Source organism: Aptenodytes patagonicus, chromosome 5 (genome assembly GCF_965638725.1).
Source record: "Aptenodytes patagonicus chromosome 5, bAptPat1.pri.cur, whole genome shotgun sequence".
Taxonomy (NCBI): domain Eukaryota; kingdom Metazoa; phylum Chordata; class Aves; order Sphenisciformes; family Spheniscidae; genus Aptenodytes; species Aptenodytes patagonicus.
Window position 1 is genome coordinate 20,469,966 of NC_134953.1, and position 12,703 is coordinate 20,482,668.

Below are 12,703 nucleotides of genomic sequence, written 5' to 3' on the forward strand. Positions count from 1 at the left end.
GTCTGGATCAAATATTCAGAAGAAGAGAAAGGGAAAGCAGCACTTCCTACAGCTCTTTAAGTCATTTTGTAAGATTTACGTATTTACCCTAGTAAGTATGAGAGGAGGATGTGTCATTGGACCTCCTAAGAAGAAGGCAAACTTCAGCCTCATCTTTTCCTATATAATCCATGTTATAGAAGTATCTGCGTGAGGGTAAGTGCAGCAAGTGCCATTTTCTTTTCAGGAATACAGGGGCTCTGATATTGAGATTATGTCCATCTAACTCCCCCTGCTGTCATGAAATTCATCCTGAAAAGAGCAATAACTGCAATGGGATGTCAACCACTTCAAACTGCTCTTAACATGGAGTTGTAATCGTGTGACTCCCATACTGCAACACTGTCAGGGGAGAAGTTGCATTTTATCATGGTAGATATAGTCCAGGTGGTGAAACCCCCCTCTTGGAAAGAATTTTATTTGAGGCAGGTCCATTATGACTTGTGGGGCTTTGAGACATCCTAGGCTGCCGTTCCCTAATTGGAAACTGTAATAAATGTGTTAGTACAGTTTAGCTAATCAAAATATTACCCTCTGAGAAGTCTGAAAATATATTAATTTTTTTTAGTAGATTAAGTTTAAAAAAAAGAAAAAAAACACTTTTCTGTAGAAAAATACTGAGTTATAGAACTTTTTCCATCAAAATTTATTTTGTCTCAAATTTCCCAGCAAGTTCCATTGCTCAAGCTCATGATTTAGACTTTCACCTAAGCCTTGCTCAGCAGTTGTAAGGTTGTAAATTAACTGAGTTCATCTTGGAGAAGGTCCCATTACTAGTTTTACTCTGACACTACTTTGTTAGGAAGGTATTTTGAAGCAGAGTCCTAAATGGCATAAATCAGCGTAACTCCAGCTGGGATCCTGCTAATGAATTCAGCTGAACCATGTGAACTTGGTCCTACTGTCATACACTGTGCTTCTTGCTTTAAATTCTTCACAGAGAGCTGTTTTCACTTGTTTCTCTTTTGCAGAAACAGTAGCATCAACTAAGTGCCTTGACCCGAACATTTCAGTGCATTTCTCCTAAATCCTTAGTCTCCTGATAGTACTACAGATGAAACCAATGTGCCTACAGAGCATGAAGTCATTTGCTGGGATCCTCCCTCTTACCCCTTTTTGCTTGTATTTGAAATCTGGAGTACTCTGCTTCCAGAAGCAGAAGAAAAATAGGTGCTGAGAGTCTAAGCAGCTGGGATAATAGCAATGCAATGTTTGTACCCAGTCAAAGCAAACTCTTCATTGTTACATGACTACTTGTTGATCAAGACTTGAGCATGGGGATGGACTAAATGACCTCTCAGAGTCCCATTAGTGGCCTTTTGTGATTCTAGACTACTTTCTGCTTCCTTTTGACTTTATATTCCTCCTTTTCTCTCCCTTGCTATCATATTTCTTTCATTTCTTGACACTGTTCTATATAAATTATATTAATTATAACAGAAATTTAAATATTCTGTGCTGTCCCTGTGTGGTAAACACTCAAAAAGAAGTGTTATGAAACCCATCCTTAGATTCCCTCAACAGTCAACAGACAGAAACAAGGACTTCCAGAGGGTGACTCATTCCACCCTAAGGTCCTTGTCTAAGACAGAAGGAACAAATTACCTTGTAGAGATTCTTACTACTCTCACTTACTGTTTAGGGAGTATAGGTGTTTAACTTCTAGGCATCTATGGTTGGATGAAACAAATCCTCACCTAAACTTATCCTCTACACTTTCTCCGTAGCTAATGGAGGGGGAAAAGGAAGAGAATATATGTCAAATGACTTAGTCTTAAGTGAGTCCCGAGTCAGGAAGAATTGCTTTCTGCATGTGCTTACCTCTCCTCATTGAATGTAGAAGCCCAGGTCTCTGGTTCAGACTAGATACTCCGTTTTGGTGGCTGAGCTCAGATGAGGTGAATTGTGTCTGAAGAGAAATACAAAATCACACAACAAGCCAATTACAGTGCTTGTAATTGAACCAACAAATGTAACTCAAATGGTTTTAGGTACTGGACCATGACTTACATCGCTTAATACCTTTTTTTCTGCAATGCTGACTCTAAGGACAAGGGAAACTTTGCAATTGAGAGAGGTTGAAAAGTGGCTACTGAGGACTGTGAGAGAAGAAAGTCAGGTAAATCCTCTGGCTACAAAAACTGAGACTGACAACTGCCTTTAAAGGCCCCTCAGCCCTTCATGAAACTCAGTGTTTGATTCTCCAGCCAGGCAGTGCAACAGAGTGAGAAGTGCTAATAATTTCACTGCTCTGCAGTGGTAAATGGGAACACATTGAGTGGCTTCTCCCTACAGCCCTGCAGATCTCAGTGGTGTAGAGCTGAAAATACTTTATCTTGGGGGATTAATGGTTCCCTCACTTTTTAATGCTGGTGAACCCAGTTATTTCAGCTCTGTTCCTGCTACTTTACTTATTGTTCTCCAAAGTATTATTAATTCATGGCTTTCTATAGACCTATAATGCAGTCTCAGAAAGCATTTCAGGAGGATAGGGATTTGATTAGGGTGATGCATTTGAAATGTCAGAGGTCTCTCCACCTCATCTAGAAGAAATGGGTAGAGTTGACAGATGTGCTCTGTGATAATGGGAACAGCATTATTCTTACAACATTTTTATAAACTGCCTTTGTTTATTCTTTTCCTCCCCCTCTCCCTTTATTTTTATCTCTCCTGGAATAAACACTAGAACAATACAGGGAAATAAATAAGGAAATAGACTTGACCTGGGTCACCTAACTTAGTTTTTTGTTATTATTTTTTGTTATTTACATAATCTTTTCCCCAACCATTCCTCTGGTAAGACCACACAAATGTCCACGTACATTTTCTGGAACATTTGTTGATCTGCATAGCTGAAATTCTAAATTCTTCATGAGACAGTAGTATTTTTTCTTACTGTTCCTCTGAATAGCCAAAATCTGTCTAGAAAGTAAAGTGTCAGGCTAGAAAAACTGGTACAGTTCTTCTAGAAAAGGATGCAGCCTGGAATTTCTGGGATGAGTATATGGGATGACTGGAATCTCAGAGATGAAAGCTAATTGTTGTGAAAGCTATATTGCCAAAAGCAAAGGGAGATTTCTGCAGCAAGAAAAGCTCTAAGGAGCTTCAGGTTTTATTTTCTCATTTGATTTTCCATTCTAGATTCCATGGGAATCTAGAGCCCACCTGATGGCTCTGAAACTTCCAGTACAACAATCTAATCTGTAGGACCAAAGCTGCACATATATTTAGACTCCTAATTCCCTCTGATTTTTAAATACCTACATACCACCAGGGACTTGGGCTTAATAGGCTAGCACTAATTCTCTTAGTAGTTTATTAGGCTCATTTTTCTTCCATGCACCTGCCAGTAGCTCTAGGCTTCCTGCGATTACTTGGCAAGGTTATGTCTGGGCTTCAGCAGCATGTCATGCTCTGCAGCCCTGCAGAAAGGACAATCAGAGGATACCAGTGATCAGGGTGAAGGCTGAGACTCTTTACTTTCTCTGTGTTGACCGATATCATAAAGTAACATTGCTAACTTCTTAAAAGAGTAGACATGGGACTGGCTCGTTTGTCTTTATACCCTTTCCTCCTCCCAACCCCGGGGAGCCTTGCCCATTAACAGAACACTTTTATGTCATCTTGAAGCCTTTAGATAGCTCAGAGGAAGCAGGCTTCCCACAGGTTCAAACATAATGGGGGGAGCTGAGTAAATGTTGATTCATTTCCAACTTTTTGCTGCTGATATAACTGCTAGTCAATAGCCTTTTTTTAATGGTCAGAATTCCCTGTAACGCTGTGGCCTGCTTTCCTGAGCCATTTCCCTGGTACCATGGGAAATAAACCTTAATTACGATCTGTTTTAGTAAATTTGTCACATCAACTCTTCACTTTGAATGCTGGCCATGGTACAACAACATTGTAAGAGATGGGCTACGAACCAACTCAGACATTAACTGTTTTGCAGCTATGCTAACCAGTTCCATAGGTGTGTGTTATATGAGAAGTGAAAGTCTTAGGAGAAACAATATTTTTTTAAGGTAATGGACTTTCATTCCAGACTGACATATAAGAGGGAGCCTCAGCCACTAACAAGGGACTTGGTAAGGATGGACACTTACAGGCAAAGTAAAATGTAGCAAGTATTTTAGCAAAGAGGGACAGTTTAGACCACCAGGTAAGCAATAAGCTATTGTGTAGTCTTCATTTTGGAAGGAGATTTCTCATCTGTTACTGTGGAGCAGCCTGGCTAAAAGCACGATGTGCTGCAGCTGGAGGCTGTAATTTGTTTGATAATCAGATACAGTCACCCTTTCATCTTGCTCAGGAGGAGTTCCTTATAAACATTTGCAAAACTGTCTTGTTAACTTCCTCAGGCTCTTTCTTAATCCTTTCTTCTTGGGCTTTAAACAACAAGAATATAAAAGATTTAGTTCCTAGATTTTCATAAGCAGCCTGTTTTAGTACATCACAGTGAATCTTGATTTACAGCTAATGTTTATTGGCAGAGCTGTAATAAAACATTTGGGCAATGATGGCAACATTTATCCCTATCCACCTGCTCCTTCTGACTCTCTCTCCTCTTCCTCTCTCTCCTTTTATTAGCTTGGCTACAAGCACCTGTGGTGAGAGGGATCTATAAAGCCTGGGAAAAGGAGTACTGTCTTCCTTGACTTGCTCTGATGCTCTATGACTGAGCCCCTGTCATACCCCTGGTCCCTATGGCACTGAGCCTTCCCTCTCTACTACATTCCTCTCCTGACTACCATGCTATATTCTGGTGGATAGCAGGTGGTGTTTGGATTTGGTTTTTTTCAGGTGAGAACTTCAATTGCTTTATCCAGAGATGATATTTGGGTGTGACAAGAAAGGTATGTTCTCATCTTCCCTTGCTTGTATCCCTTTAAGGCTGTCCTGAAAAGATGCCTCTTGCCTTGTGTAGTTATTACAAATCTATGAGCTGGGTTCTTTCAAGGTTTAACATTTAAAACGCTGGGGTTTTATTAACACAGTAAATGGCAAGATTTCAAAGGGAACACTTAAGCACATTACCTCTCTGGAGAGCAGGGTGGCGATAGTTGCCTTGCATTCAACTACTAAAATACAAAGACTCAGAAATACCTATGTAAATTTTCAATGTTATTTTTTAAGTGGGTTTTGACCTGTTCTGTGTCCTTGCTTTGACCAGCTTTCCAAGCTAGTAAGAATACTGTACTAATACCTGGCACAGAGACCATCTGTGTTGTGATAAGATGGTCTCTTCCCTCTCAAGAGTCTTTTCCCTCTCAAGATTTACTTAACTTAGCATAAAATTTAGGTAAATATAAATATTCTAGGAGCTAAAATAATAGTGCTATGGTAGCCAAGATCACGTGATGGTATAGGCAAACAAAGTCTGTCAGTAGAAGCAATTCTGCTGTTAGACTAGCTGGTATATTTGGGAAAAAAAAAAAAAAAAGAAAAATATTTGGGTGCACAAGCACTTCCTCAGGCCTTCTAGAAACTCAGGTGTTGATTATGAGAAAATGTTTCTTAATACATGTCCTGTATTCCTTCCTTTGTTTATTTATGTTGGTTTGCCTTTGGGGCAGATGCTGGCTGTTGGCACTGCATCTTACAAACCGCTTAGCACAGCAGTGTTGGTGGGGCTTAGGGCAGCAAGGAGAGGAACATAATAACAGAAGCTTGTACTTTGTGTTCCACTATACTTTCAAAACTTATACTTTCCCTGGATTTTCGTCTGCTTATTTTGGTAGTTATGCAGGCTGCTTTAATTTGTAGGGTTTTCTGGAGGTTTGTTTTGGATGCAGGAGGTATCTGATACTTTGAAATTGAAGGAGATTTTTAAACCAGGAGTCAAGCTGCCAGGATCGCCCAGAAAAATTTGCAAGGCTGGTCAGAGAGAACATTTGCATTTCTCTATTCCACTAGAACATACAACACTTCATTAGATAACTGCAGCCCTGGGGCTTTCACTCTGCCCCCTTTGCACATTAGGTGCAGCTTGAGTGTGTACTTTCCCCTTACTAGAGCATATAAAATTGAGCAACAGTGCGTAACATGCAATAAATATCTAGTAGCCACTTCTGAAGTAGCTGCTGGCCAATTTAATACATAGTTAACAGGCAGGAAATGGGAGAATAGTACTAGTTCCATATTTTAAAGACAAATTTGGCTTTTTTATTGGTCTCTCATGTGACAGCACTGTAATTATTTCTGTACCATGTGATCTTTGGGGAGGCTTACTTATGTAGTGTTTTCTCATGGAAAACACAAAATGCAGTGAAGGGAGTTGACATAGTGACAAATGAAGGATATTTCCCTTGGAAAGCTTCTACCCCCTCTTTTGTCAAGTGACTCCTTGATCAGCCTCCCCATCTTGCCATCTGAAGCTGACTTTGGAAAAGGAAATCTCTTCCTGTGGCAGTATCCAGACCTTCATCCAAGAAGGCTTTGGAACAGAAGACCCTCAGAGTTTAATGACCACATCTTTTTACCTGTTTATCAACAGTGTTTGAAAATTGTTTTGCCTCCAGAGTGGAGGCAAAAAGGCAGTTAAAACCTGAGCTTAATATTGTCTAAGACAATTTACAAGGAACTGTTGAGAGCAAAGGGAGACTAAACTGGGTATGTACTGCATTCTTGTGTTACCACTGGGATGATAGATTACTGTGGTCACAGGGTTACTTGTGGAGAGTGTTAGAAGGTTATCATGCGCTAACCGATAGTGGTGCAGTTTATGTGGGGCTGATGAGTGGGTTCTCCAATCTCCCTTAACTGTAAGGAGCAAAAGAAAGCTAAAAACCCCAGTTAAATGAGTATTTTTTTGGATGTTAGTGGCTTGACAAAGATATTGGAGTAAGCCCTATAGAACACACACAAAAATACATATGGAGTGTTTTAGGACACAAAAAAATGGGTTAGGTTGAAAAAGAAACAGCTAATAGGTATTCTCAGTCTCTGAAACTCCCACCGTGTACTGGTCAATGCATTTGAAATGAGATTTTTTTTGTTCTGGTGTTTTAGACAGGCCCAAGTCTTTGTCTGCTAAAGACCAGAACAGAAGAATGAGCAAAAGACCATTCTGCCTACAGATAATCAAATACACTTTTTACCAATCCAGCCTCCAAAAAATGGGAAAGTTTTTTTGTTTTGCTCATCCCTAAGATGCCCATTAGTTAGAAACTCTTTTGAGAAAATGGATTTAGGATTTTTAAATTGTCTCAAGAGTGCAGTGTTTCTCAGAATGAGAGTGTAAATAGAGCAACAGGTCAGCCACTGACACAAACAGTTACTGTCAAAGACAAGTCTTAAATCCCTTCACCCTTTCAGGAGCTGCTAGGTAGATTTTTATGATATAAGAACAAAACATGTTCTCCTTACCCCATCTTCCTCTTCCCCATGCATTGACAGCTTTAGAAACTAAGTACACTAATTCCTAGTCTGGTTTGCAACTCTCTGCTGGCAACGTGTGTCTGATACCCCTGTCTTATTTACAACAAAAAATGGATGGTTCTCCTCTGCTGCCACACACTGTTTTGGCTGAAGCCTCCTATCTGAGGGTGCTTTAGGATCAGAGCACTGTCAGACGAGGTCGGTAGTCTGAGCTCCTATTGAAGTCTAGACTCACTGTCTTCCACATTAAATAATGCTCACGTGCAAGCTTTGGCCATACTCCTGAGGTGTCTGAGGGCTAGGTCTGGAGGATGCTCAGTATCTTGGCATAGTATCTGGAAAAATGATAGTATCAAGCCCAGGGAGAGCTGACTATACTGCAGCTCAGCCTGCTTAGCAGGGGTCAGCTCTTCCATGGCACTGGATGGACATTTTGAGCCTGTTTTTCAAGCAGCACAGAGCTAATAGCATGGGAAGCAGGTGGACAGCTGATGGGACACATTATACTCAGTTCCTCTTTTCAGGCTAGATTTAATCTTAGTGTTCATATAAACATTAAGGTAATTCTTCCAGCACATAGAGACTGATTAATTTTGCCCTGGAAAAAAAGAAAAAGAGGAATAATGCAAGCCAGTTTCAGAAGACTTGGCTTTTAAGAGATGAGGAGATACCTTAGCTTAATGGATGAAGGTTAAAGTGGCATTTTTGACTTCCTGTCAATGAACATCATACTGACTATATGGAAACCCAGACATATGGAACGGTGCACCTAAATCATCCTGTGAGTGAATTCTGCAAAGGTTTGTGTGGTCTTCCTTCCCCGACTTTGTGAGCTGGTTTGAGAGTGCAGTTGTGTCTGTAACAAAATGCGAACCATGTAGGAAGCTAATCATAAGATCTAGCTTAGATGTAAACCAATGACTTTCTAAAAGAAGGAAAATACAGTGGTTTGGGTTCTGTCACAATGTTTTTCTCAGCCTGCATTCATGCAAGTCAGCAGACACTAAATATAAGTGTGAGCAAAAGGTGAAACAAGTTTATAGATGGAAGTCATAAATGAAAAGCTAGTTAATAAAGTTTCTGTTACTGATCTCCATAAAAGTGGTGGTCTTTCATCTATGTCCCACTGTACTTTTAAACTGAGCCAGCTTATACGCTTGGCCCCCACACAGATCCCACATACCAGAGCAGGCAACCCATCAAATTGAATTGATTGCAAAGAGTGGGTCACTTGTTTGGGTTTTTTGCTTAACTACAACAAACCAACTACAAAATGGAAACAAAACTTACTTCATTGGAAATCTCCCTTATTTCCCCCTGCCCCTGACAGAGGGAGTCAGATGGCTTTGAAAAATGAATTATTCAACTAGCTACAGTAGAAGCACAAATGAAACTAAGCATCTGTCAGTCTTCCAGCAGATCAAAAAGCAAAATGTCACAGAACCAGCATCAAACCTGATAAATTCATTAGTTTGATTACATCCTTTCCACTGGGATAATGGAAAATTATGCTAGCATAACAGGAATGAAAATAATTTAGGTCTGATTCAAAGACAGATACAGCTGGGGATGCTGGAAAGTAAATCCAACAGGTGTTTCTTCAGAAAAAAGAAAGGGATTTTGATCATGCATATTTTTATTAAAAGTGTCTATTTGCCATGATTTTTCATTTAAAATCTAAGTGCCCAAAAGCTCTAGTATTTCTTTTTATATATGCTTCTATGGATACCATCACCAGCTTCTTAATACTGAGCAGTTCTGTGTCCCAGCTAGTGCTACAGCCCCAGAAGTAGTTGTGCTCTCACAGCTGAGGGAGCAGTAAATGTTGGGAGAGTCACCCTGTTGGTCAGGGTGATGGGGGGTCCAATATCCCAGGCTGTGAGATCTGAGAGCTGACTACAGCTGCCTGCAGTTCATAGCAAGCTCCAGTACTGCAGGAGACTGTGACTAAATAAGGGTCGAGAATACCAAGTTTCTGTGCCTTGAAAAGACCAACAAAGTGGATGTGAGGAAGTGATAGATTGAGTTCACTATAAATTCAGCACTCACATCTTTTGGTGTGCTTTGTGAGAAATATGTCTCTTTAAAGCTTGTAGACCTGTGTTCATGGTTGCCAACTGTGAGGATTTGCTGTTGAAGATCTCTGCCTGTCAACATCTGGAGGTTAGAAAATAAAATCTCCTGGACTTGAAGAATACCGGTGTTCGGATTTCTTCAGGCACTCTGAGACCAGCAAGTTTAATGCACCATCTCTTACAGCTATAAAGCTGGATAGATTTATTCAGCTTCCTAAATGGCCTTATAGGTAGGAGGAAGATCCTAATGATGTATGACAAGACTTTCATTACAAAATAATTTCATTTGCTTCATGTGTGTTAAAGCACCTTATAACTGCTCTGGAAACTTGAAAATGGGTTTTAAGCAGGTTTTAAATTAAAACGGATGGGGGGATGGGTTATTTCAAGTGTGGAGGTTCTTTATAGCCCCAATCCCAAATGCTGTGAATTTTTCTTCAATTGATGGAATCCCTTATGCCAGGAGAGAACATTTGCATTAAATACAAATTGTAGTTGTACATACATGTAGTATATAGAAGGCAAGTTTAAGCAAAGATAGTGTGGAAAAATATCATACTTGGCTGTAGTACAATTTTTTCAGCATCTTTCAAAATAATCCATAAAGGAGGCAAGTGTAGCTGCTACACCTGTTTAACCGAAGGAAAAGGGGAGATGCAGGGATCTGCAAAGCTCTTGTGGGAGATTAATAGCAGCATCAGGAACAGTATTCAGCTCTTATTGCTGTGAAATGCCAGCTCCACTGCCTGTTGCACACTCTGCTTTAATTATAGAATCATTAAGGTTGGAAAAGACCTCTAAGATCATTGAGTCCAACCGTCAACCCAACACCACCATGTTGTGACATTACTACATGCCAGGGAGGTGGTGGGGGGGTGTCATCGCACAGCAAGTACAGTTAGGATCCCATACCTGGTCCAAAGAGCTAAAATCAAACAATCATGTAAGCAATAAAGGACACTTTGATCCAGACTTACTAAAAGACTGAAAAAAGAGCATTTTTTTAGTCAAAGAAAAATAGCTACTTCAAGGGATGATGATGTCCTACATTGGGTAGGTTTTACAGGGAAGAGAAACATTTTGGAAAGAGGATATTGGCCAAAGAACAAGCAAGTCTAAACTAACCGCAATGACAGATTTTTTTTTTTTCTAAACATTGGGCCAGGGCTGTTCTGGAGTATACATCCTATAATGGGGGAAAACACATATTTAATTTAAAGATGGAGTTGGTTCATAGATGTTATCTATAACTGCAGGAACTAGGCTAGATGTGCCATGAGGTGGTCTTTTCTCTGAACTTAAACAATTGCAGCCAACATATATATGGTGCTGAAGAAGAGATGTCCAGACCCATCCACGAGGCTGACATGCCTCATCTCTGGCTGCCCAGCCCTTGTGGAGAGGAGTTCATAAGATGTTAACTCACCTCGTAGGGTTTGGGTATGTGGCACCCAGCTGTTGCTCTAAGCATGTGCTCTGGAGGCTGGATTTTTGGCTGGCTGTTTCCTGTGAGGCTGGTCCAGAGTGCCTTTCTGGGGCTTTTCTTATGAGCCAGTGTGGATAAACCTGAAGGGAATTGTACTGATCCAGCATTTCAAGACTGTGGGCTTTTTCAGTAAAATACTTCAGAGGCAGGGAAATGATGACCTGGCAGTGGTATCATTTTGACTAAGGAATCTCATAGACAACTACTAGTTAGCTTTCTATGTCCAAGCTCCATGTGCTGTACTAGATCAGCATAGCAGGATGATAATAGCCTCAATTAGTCACTTTGGGGCACTCTATTGTGCCCTGTAAATTTTCTGTAAATATATAGACTATGGTGACAAGCCAGAAAACTTCAGAATCCTCCACATTTAGCTAATGGTCCTGATTCTGCTACAACTTCTTGCCTAAATGCTTCTGTGGTTCCAAACTGAACTGAATCTCAGTCTCCTTGGAAATGAGGGGGAATGATGCTGTTACACAGGTGCTTGAAGAGCAATCCAGGACAGACCTAGGAATTTGTTTTCAGTTATAATGAAGCTGGCAAGTTGCTGCATCATCAGTCTCATGATTGCTGGAGTGCTATCTTTGCTTAATTAAAAATAGCACTCAACAAGCAGTACTTATCTATCAGTGAGCTGATACCAAGCTGCTCCAACAATCCTAAGTAGGTTGATTTAAAGGGCAGCTCTGATGGCATTGCTCCCTCTGGTGGCTTTCTTGCAGGAGGAGCCATCTCGCATCTCATGGTGAGGCTACCTCCCATCCACAGAGGCTCTTCTGCAAGAGTGGGGGAACAAATTGCTTCCGAGCCTGCAAGACACCACTTTGGATCCCCACCAGAGATGCAGCAAAGGGTGGTCCAGCCATGAAGTACAGGGAGGAATAGAGGGAAGGGCTATCACACGGAATTTTTTTTTGGTGTCTTATCAGGCCTGGGTCTTCATCAGCATGAGGAGGAGCTGTTTAAAAGCATCAGCCTGGGATGATACACTTTGGGAAAGAGAGAGGGATTTACAACGTGCTGTGAACATACAAAGGGAAGGGGGCTCACCACAGCCCTTTGACTCTCTGAAATGGGCTGCTCTTTTTCTGCCCATAAACCCATGTCGTTTTTTCTGGACAAGAATACCACAAGGATTTGCATATGGAGTTCCAAAGAACGCTATTTAAATGCTCAATTTTATTCATCTACTTTCTGCATGAGTCTTAAACCTTTATGCTTACGTGCACTTCTGTATACTGCCACTCCTTTTCATCTATCTTGTGTTCATTTATGTTGCCATCTTTTCAACAATAACATAATTATGAAGGTTATACTGTTGTTATAGTCAGGCTTTCCAGGTGTCTTATCAAAATGCTCACTGCTCTCACAATCTGGGAATGAGTCTATTTACACAGCAGTCTAACATAAAATCACATCTTTATAATCCTATTCCCCAAATAGTGTCAGGTTATGCTCTATTTCTTAATTAACAAAAAACTACATTACACTGTATGAGTAAAACCAAACTGAAATCAACTTACCCATAATTCATTTATTTATGTCACAAAGCTCTCTAGGAGGCCTAGTAAATGAAGAGGTTGTCTGTTGCTCTTCTGTTTGCTTTATATGGTTTGGTTTAATTTAAAAGTTCTCAGATGCTACCTTGGTGACACATGTGCTTTCAAGATTTTTCATGTATGGCCAGCATATTCCGGGGTAAAAATGGCAATAACATTGTCTA